Here is an 8,765-nt window from a genome sequence, read left to right as displayed (position 1 = left end):
CGTCAACCTCAAAGACCTTGTTTTCGTTAAGAAGTCAAAAGTTGGGGTCGATGTCCTAATTGCTCCTGTAGACTACACATGTATGAGAATCAGACAAATAGCTTATATAGGGGAGGTGTTGGGTTTGATGGGTTGACTCCCCTAGTTGTTCGCATTACACCAACCTCAAAGACCTTGTTTTCGTTTAGAAGCCGAAAGTTGGGGTCGATGTCCTAATTGCTCCTGCAGGCTACGCATGTATGAGAATCAGACAAATAGCTTATATAGGGGAGGTGTTGGGTTTGATGGGTCGACTCCCCTGGTTGTGCGCATTGCGCCAACCTCAAAGACCCTGCATTGCGGATGAAGTCGAAAGTCAGAGTTTGGTGTGCTACAAGGTGTGGTCGAAGGTGCTCACCTAGGTGTGCACCTTTGGAGCACAGGAAAAGTGCCCTCCAAAAGTGCGCACCTTTGGAGTGCACAAAAGTGCCCTCCAAAAGTGCGCACCTTTGGAGCGCAGAAAAGTGCCCTCCAAAAAGTGCCCTCCAAAAGTGCGCACCTTTGGAGCGCAGAAAAGTGCCCTCCAAAAAGTGCCCTCCAAAAGTGCGCACCTTTGGAGCGCAGAAAAGTGCCCTCCAAAAAGTGCCCTCCAAAAGTGCGCACCTTTGGAGCGCAGAAAAGTGCCCTCCAAAAGTGCGCACCTTTGGAGCGCAGAAAAGTGCCCTCCAAAAAGTGCCCTCCAAAAGTGCGCACCTTTGGAGCGCAGAAAAGTGCCCTCCAAAAAGTGCCCTCCAAAAGTGCGCACCTTTGGAGCGCAGAAAAGTGCCCTCCAAAAAGTGCCCTCCAAAAGTGCGCACCTTTGGAGCGCAGAAAAGTGCCCTCCAAAAAGTGCCCTCCAAAAGTGCGCACCTTTGGAGCGCAGAAAAGTGCCCTCCAAAAAGTGCCCTCCAAAAGTGCGCACCTTTGGAGCGCAGAAAAGTGCCCTCCAAAAGTGCGCACCTTTGGAGCGCACAAAAGTGCCCTCCAAAAGTGCGCACTTTTGGTGCGCACCAAGGCGCTGGTTCGGTCGTTGCAGGCGAGTTCGGAAGTTGGGGTCGATGTCCTGAGCGGAGGTGCAAACTACACAGGTGTCGGAATCGGACAAATAGCTTATATAGGGGAGGTGTATGCTTCGATGGGTCGACTCCCCAGGTTGAGCGCACCGCGCCAACCTCAAAGACCCTACGGTATGGATGAAGTCGGAAGTTGGGTCCGATGACCAATTCGATTAGTAGGTATGCTCATGAGGTCGGAATTTGGGTCCGATGACCTGCCATGTGCAGGAAGGCGAATGTTGACACTGTGCGTTGCAAGGTGCACACCAAGGCGCTGGTGCGGTCTTTTTAGTCGAGTTCGGAAGTTGGGGTCGATGTCCTGATCGGAGGTGCAAGCTACACAGGTGTGGGAATCGGACAAATAGCTTATATAGGGGAGGTGTATGCTTCGTTGGGTCGACTCCCCGGGTTGAGCGCACCGCGCCAACCTCAAAGACCCTACGGTATGGATGAAGTCGGAAGTTGGGTCCGATGACCGATTCGATATGTAGGCATACTCGCGAGGTCGGAATTTGGGTCCGATGACCTGCCACGTGCAGGAAGGCGAATGTTGGCACTGTGCGTTGCAAGGTGCGCACCAAGGCGCTGGTTCGGTCGTTGGAGGCGAGTTCGGAAGTTGGGGTCGATGTCTTGATCGGAGGTGCAAACTACACAGGTGTGGGAATCGGACAAATAGCTTATATAGGGGAGGTGTATGCTTCGTTGGGTCGACTCCCCGGGTTGAGCGCACCGCGCCAACCTCAAAGACCCTACGGTATGGATGAAGTCGGAAGTTGGGTCCGATGACCGATTCGATATGTAGGCATACTCGCGAGGTCGGAATTTGGGTCCGATGACCTGCCATGTGCAGGAAGGCGAATGTTGGGACTGTGCGTCGCAAGGTGCGCACCAAGGCGCTGGTGCCGTCGTTGCAGTCGAGTTCGGAAGTTGGGGTCGATGTCCTGGTCAGAGGTGCAAACTACACAGGTGTGGGAATCGGACAAATAGCTTATATAGGGGAGGTGTATGCTTCGATGGGTCGACTCCCTGGGTTGAGCGCACCGCGCCAACCTCAAAGACCCTACAGTATGGATGAAGTCGGAAGTTGGGTCCGATGACCGATTCGATACGTAGGCATATTGGCGAGGTCTGAATTTGTGTCCGATGACCTGCCATGCGCAGGAAGGCGGAATTTGGGTCCGATGACCGAGTTGATGGCGTGCCATGCGCAGAAAGGCGGAATTTGGGTCCGATGACCGAGTTGATGTTGATGGCCCGCCATGCACAGGAAGGCGGAATTTGGGTCCGATGACCGATTTGAAGGCGTGCCATACGCAAAAAGGCGGAGTTTGGGTCCGATGACCGAGTTGATATTGATGGCCCGCCATGCGCAGGAAGGCGGAATTTGGGTCCGATGACCTGACATACGCATGGAGTCCGACTCGGGGGCCGATGTTCGATTCGATGACTTGCATTGTGGGTAAAGTCGGAAGTTGTGGTCTTTGACCCGATTCGATGACCAGACTTCGGCTGCTTGAGAATCGGACAAATAACTTATATAGGGGAGGTAGTGTTCTCGAGCATCCTCCCCCCGTGCCCGTTTATGTCGATTGATGCTGGTGCTCGACTGGTTGGAGCGCTCGGATGCAAAAATCTTGCACCAGGATTTATCGATTGTGATGGACACGGCAAGTCTCCTGATTGCTATGCAGGAGCTCATCGTGAATCTCTATGCGGCCTTGGTATGGACTCGACCTGCGGAATGGTTCGGCAATGGTAGTCGCTCCAACACGTCCTTGCAATGGCCACAGAGGTGATTCGACTAGAGCTCCAGTCTAGCTTTTGGGTTGCTTGGCGGACTGGTATAGCCGCGATCGAGTTCCGGCCATGAACGTTTTAGATAGCTCTTGGGCTTTCTGGGACGGAAGTCGGAAGTTTGGGCTGTTGTCCGATTTGATGACCATTCTTCGGATGTGTGAGAATCGGACAAATAACTTATATAGGGGACTGTGTTGTCTCACGCAGCCCCCTCCGTGCCCCTCTATCTCGACCGATGTTGGTGCTTGAAAGGGTTGGGATCGCTCGGATTTATAAACGTGCACCACCATTTGTCGAGTGTGAGGGACGCGGCAGGTCTCCTAAATGCTATGCGGGCGCTCTCTGAGAATCTCTATCCGGCCTCGACACAGACTAGTCTTGCTGAATGGTTTGGCACTGGTAGTCGATCCAACACGTCGTTGTTGTGGCCGCCTAGGCGATTCGATTCGAGCCCCCGTCTAGCTTTTGGGTTGCTTGGCGGATTTTGCCCTATCCGCAAGTGAGCTCGGTCCCTAAACGTTCGAGAAACCCGATTGCTATGCGCCGACTCTCTTTCTTGCGAGCCTCCATCTAGCTTTTGGGTCTCTACGGAACGGAAGTCGGAATCTGGGACCGTTGTTTGATTCGACGAGGCAGACTACGGTTGTGCGAGAATCGGACAAATAACTTATATAGGGGAGGTGTTGACTGGAGCATTCTCCCCCGTGCCCCTCTAACTCGACCAATGCTGGCGCTCGAACGGTGGTAGCGCTCGGATTTTCATTGAGCGCCAGCATTGGTCGATTTAGAGGGGCATGCGAGATTCCCGAATGCTATGCGAGGGCTCTAACGGAAATGTCTATTGGTTTCGGTATGGATGCAATTGCGAGTGGTTCGGCAAAGGTAGTCGTTCCGATGCGTCCATGTCGTGGCCAAATCGATAATTCGATTTGAGCCCTCGTATAGCATTTGGGTCTCTCGATGTGATTCCGCATTCCAGTCCCTTTGGGCACTGCTTGAGCCGCATCCCAGGGGGTTCCCTTCCCAATAATCTGCCTCGCAACCCGATTGCTATGCGGTGAGGCTCCTCGGCCGCCTCGGAACTATCTGTGTATCAGACGCATCGCGGGATAAGGGGTTGGCAACGGTAGTCGCCCCAAGCGCGTCCGATGCTTGGACCATTCCGAGGCGGCCCTGAAGCCTCTTCCGTCTAGCCGTTGGGTCCTTCTCGCCGCATCCCTCGCCTCGCACCCCGATTGCTATGCGGTGAGGCTCCTCGGCCGCCTCGGAACTATCTGTGTATCGGACGCGTCGCGGGATAAGGGGTTGTCACTGGTAGTCGCCCCAAGCGCGTCCGATGCTTGGACCATTCCGAGGCGGCCCTGAAGCCTCTTCCGTCTAGCCGTTGGGTCCTTCTCGCCGCATCCCTCGCCTCGCACCCCGATTGCTATGCGGTGAGGCTCCTCGGCCGCCTCGGAACTATCTGTGTATCGGACGCGTCGCGGGATAAGGGGTTGTCATTGGTAGTCGCCCCAAGCGCGTCCGATGCTTGGACCATTCCGAGGCGGCCCTGAAGCCTCTTCCGTCTAGCCGTTGGGTCCTTCTCGCCGCATCCCTCGCCTCGCACCCCGATTGCTATGCGGTGAGGCTCCTCGGCCGCCTCGGAACTATCTGTGTATCGGACGCGTCGCGGGATAAGGGGTTGTCACTGGTAGTCGCCCCAAGCGCGTCCGATGCTTGGACCATTCCGAGGCGGCCCTGAAGCCTCTTCCGTCTAGCCGTTGGGTCCTTCTCGCCGCATCCCTCGCCTCGCACCCCGATTGCTATGCGGTGAGGCTCCTCGGACGCCTCGGAACTATCTGTGTATCGGACGCGTCGCGGGATAAGGGGTTGTCACTGGTAGTCGCCCCAAGCGCGTTCGATGCTTGGACCATTCCGAGGCGGCCCTGAAGCCTCTTCCGTCTAGCCGTTGGGTCCTTCTCGCCGCATCCCTCACCTCGCACCCCGATTGCTATGCGGTGAGGCTCCTCGGCCGCCTTGGAACTATCTGTGTATCGGACGCGTCGCGGGATAAGGGGTTGTCACTGGTAGTCGCCCCAAGCGCGTCCGATGCTTAGACCATTCCGAGGCGGACCCGAAGCCTCTTCCGTCTAGCCGTTGGGTCCTTCTCGCCGCATCCTTCGCCTCGCACCCCGATTGCTATGCGGTGAGGCTCCTCGGCCGCCTCGGAACTATCTGTGTATCGGACGCGTCGCGGGATAAGGGGTTGTCACTGGTAGTCGCCCCAAGCGCGTCCGATGCTTGGACCATTCCGAGGCGGACCCGAAGCCTCTTCCGTCTAGCCGTTGGGTCCTTCTCGCCGCATCCCTCGCCTCGCACCCCGATTGCTATGCGGTGAGGCTCCTCGGCCGCCTTGGAACTATCTGTGTATCGGACGCGTCGCGGGATAAGGGGTTGTCACTGGTAGTCGCCCCAAGCGCGTCCGATGCTTGGACCATTCCGAGGCGGACCCGAAGCCTCTTCCGTCTAGCCGTTGGGTCCTTCTCGCCGCATCCCTCGCCTCGCACCCCGATTGCTATGCGGTGAGGCTCCTCGGCCGCCTTGGAACTATCTGTGTATCGGACGCGTCGCGGGATAAGGGGTTGTCACTGGTAGTCGCCCCAAGCGCGTCCGATGCTTGGACCATTCCGAGGCGGACTCGAAGCCTCTTCCGTCTAGCCGTTGGGTCCTTCTCGCCGCATCCCTCGCCTCGCACCCCGATTGCTATGCGGTGAGGCTCCTCGGCCGCCTTGGAACTATCTGTGTATCGGACGCGTCGCGGGATAAGGGGTTGTCACTGGTAGTCGCCCCAAGCGCGTCCGATGCTTGGACCATTCCGAGGCGGCCCCGAAGCCTCTTCCGTGTAGCCGTTGGGTCCTTCTCGCCGCATCCCTCGCCTCGCACCCCGATTGCTATGCGGTGAGGCTCCTCGGCCGCCTTGGAACTATCTGTGTATCGGACGCGTCGCGGGATAAGGGGTTGTCACTGGTAGTCGCCCCAAGCGCGTCCGATGCTTGGACCATTCCGAGGCGGCCCCGAAGCCTCTTCCGTGTAGCCGTTGGGTCCTTCTCGCCGCATCCCTCGCCTCGCACCCCGATTGCTATGCGGTGAGGCTCCTCGGCCGCCTTGGAACTATCTGTGTATCGGACGCGTCGCGGGATAAGGGGTTGTCACTGGTAGTCGCCCCAAGCGCGTCCGATGCTTGGACCATTCCGAGGCGGACCTGAAGCCTCTTCCCTCTAGCCGTTGGGGCTTTCTCGCCGCATCCCTCGCCTCGCACCCTGATTGCTATGCTGTGAGGCTCCTCGGCCGCCTTGGAACTATCTGTGTATCGGACGCATCGCGGGATAAGGGGTTGGCAGTGGTAGTCGCCCCAAGCGCATCCGATGCTTGGACCATTCCGAGGCGGCCCTGCAGCCTCTTCCGTCTAGCCGTTGGGGCCATCTCGCCGCATCCCCCACCTCGCACCACGATTGCTATGCGGTGAGGCTCCTTGGCCGCCTCGGAACTATCTGTGTATCGGACGCATCGCGGGATAAGGGGTTGTCACTGGTAGTCGCCCCAAGCGCGTCCGATGCTTGGACTATTCCGAGGCGGCCCTGCAGCCTCTTCCGTCTAGCCGTTGGGGCCATCTCGCTGCATCCCCCACCTCCTCGGCCGCCTCGGAACTATCTGTGTATCGGACGCATCGCGGGATAAGGGGTTGGCAGTGGTAGTCGCCCCAAGCGCGTCCGATGCTTGGACTATTCCGAGGCAGCCCTGCAGCCTCTTCCGTCTAGCCTTTGGGGCCATCTCGCCGCATCCCTCGCCTCGCACCCCGATTGCTATGCGGTGAGGCTCCTCGGCCGCCTGGGAACTATCTTCGTATCGGACGCATCGCGGGATAAGGGGTTGTCACTGGTAGTCGCCCCAAGCGCGTCCGATGCTTGGACTATTCCGAGGCGGCCCTGTGGCCTCTTCCGTCTAGCCGTTGGGGCCATCTCGCCGCATCCCCCACCTCGCACCCCGATTGCTATGCGGTGAGGCTCTTCGGCCGCCTTGGAACTATCTTCGTATCGGACGCATTGCGGGATAAGGGGTTGTCACTGGTAGTGGCCCCAAGCGCGTCCGATGCTTGGACTATTCCGAGGCGGCCCTGCATCCTCTTCCGTCTAGCCGTTGGGGCCATCTCGCCGCATCCCCCACCTCGCACCCCGATTGCTATGCGGTGAGGCTCCTCGGCCGCCTTGGAACTATCTTCGTATCGGACGCATCGCGGGATAAGGGGTTGTCACTGGTAGTCGCCCCAAGCGCGTCTGATGCTTGGACTATTCCGACGCGGCCCTGTGGCCTCTTCCGTCTAGCCGTTGGGGCCATCTCGCCGCATCCCCCACCTCGCACCCCGATTGCTATGCGGTGAGGCTCCTCGGCCGCCTTGGAACCATCTTCGTATCGGACGCATCGCGGGATAGGGGGCTGTCACTGGTAGTCGCCCCAAGCGTGTCCGATGCTTGGACCATTCCTAGGCGGCCCTGAAGCCTCTTCCGTCTAGCCGTTGGGGCCTTCCCGCCCCATCCCTCGCCTCGCACCCCCGATTGCTATGCGGTGAGGCTCCTCGGCCGCCTTGGAACCATCTGTGTATCGGACGCATCGCGGGATAAGGGGTTGGCACTGGCAGTCGCCCCAAGCGCGTCCGATGCTTGGACCATTCCGAGGTGGCCCTGAAGCCTCTTCCGTCTAGCCGTTGGGGCCTTCCCGCCCCATCCCTCGCCTCGCACCCCGATTGATATGCGGTGAGGCTCCTCGGCCGCCTTGGAACTATCTGTGTATCGGACGCATCGCGGGATAAGGGGTTGGCACTGGTAGTCGTCCCAATCGCATCCGATGCTTGGACCATTCCGAGGCGGCCCTGCAGCCTCTTCCGTTTAGCCGTCGGGGCCTTCCCGCCGCATCCCTCGCCTCGCATCCCGATTCCTATGCGGTGAGTCTTCTCGGCCGCCGCGGAACTATACCTGTTATTGCTACTGCATCCTTCGGCTGGTAACCTCCTCTGCCGCCTTGGAACGTTCTCTTTGTCGGACGCGTCGCGGGATAAGGGGTTGGCACTGGTAGTCGCCCCAAGCGCGCCCGATGCATAGACCGCTCCGAGTCGACCTTGCTTTCAGCCTCTCACATGCATAGACCTCTCTGAGTCGACCCTGCAGCCTCTCACGTTTAGCCTTTGGAATCTCGCCTCACAACATGATTGCTATCCTTGATGCATCCCTTGCCTCGAGCCCTGATTGCTTTCTTGGCTGCATCCCTCCTCTCCTCACAGCCCGGTTGTCATCACTGCTTCATCCGTCGCTTCATGCATTCTGGCTGCTGGGCCCTTCCCACCGCACACCTCGATTGCTATCTCTTCTGCATCACACACCCCGATTGCTATCTCTGCTACATCCCTCGGCTCTCACTTCTGCATCCTTCGCCTCACACCTCGATTGCTATCAATGCTGCATCCGTAACCTCACACCCCGATTGCTATGCGGGGAGGCTCCTTGGCCGCCTTGGAAATTTCTGTGTGTCGGACGCACCGCGGGATAAGGGGTTGGCACTGGTAGTCGCCCCAAGTGCGCCCGATTCTTAGACCGCTTCGAGGTGACCTCGTAGCCTCTTTCGTCCAGGCTTCCTGCCTTCAACGCCCTTTTTACACCTCGATTGCTATGCGCGGGCTCGTTGGCGTCTATCACCTCTCTGCGAAGAGTGGCACGATGATTGTTGGGGTAAATCGTAGCAGTCCGATCTCTGGCCTTGGGCCATTGTGAGGGCTGATCGATTTCCTGTGCGCATCTCGTGTTCGCCCAGTAACAGACTCGACGACTTGTAATCGGTCTTGTTCCCGATTGTTCCTGGAGGTAG

Source organism: Cryptomeria japonica, unplaced genomic scaffold (genome assembly GCF_030272615.1).
Source record: "Cryptomeria japonica unplaced genomic scaffold, Sugi_1.0 HiC_scaffold_262, whole genome shotgun sequence".
NCBI lineage: Eukaryota > Viridiplantae > Streptophyta > Pinopsida > Cupressales > Cupressaceae > Cryptomeria > Cryptomeria japonica.
This window is presented reverse-complemented; position numbering follows the sequence as displayed.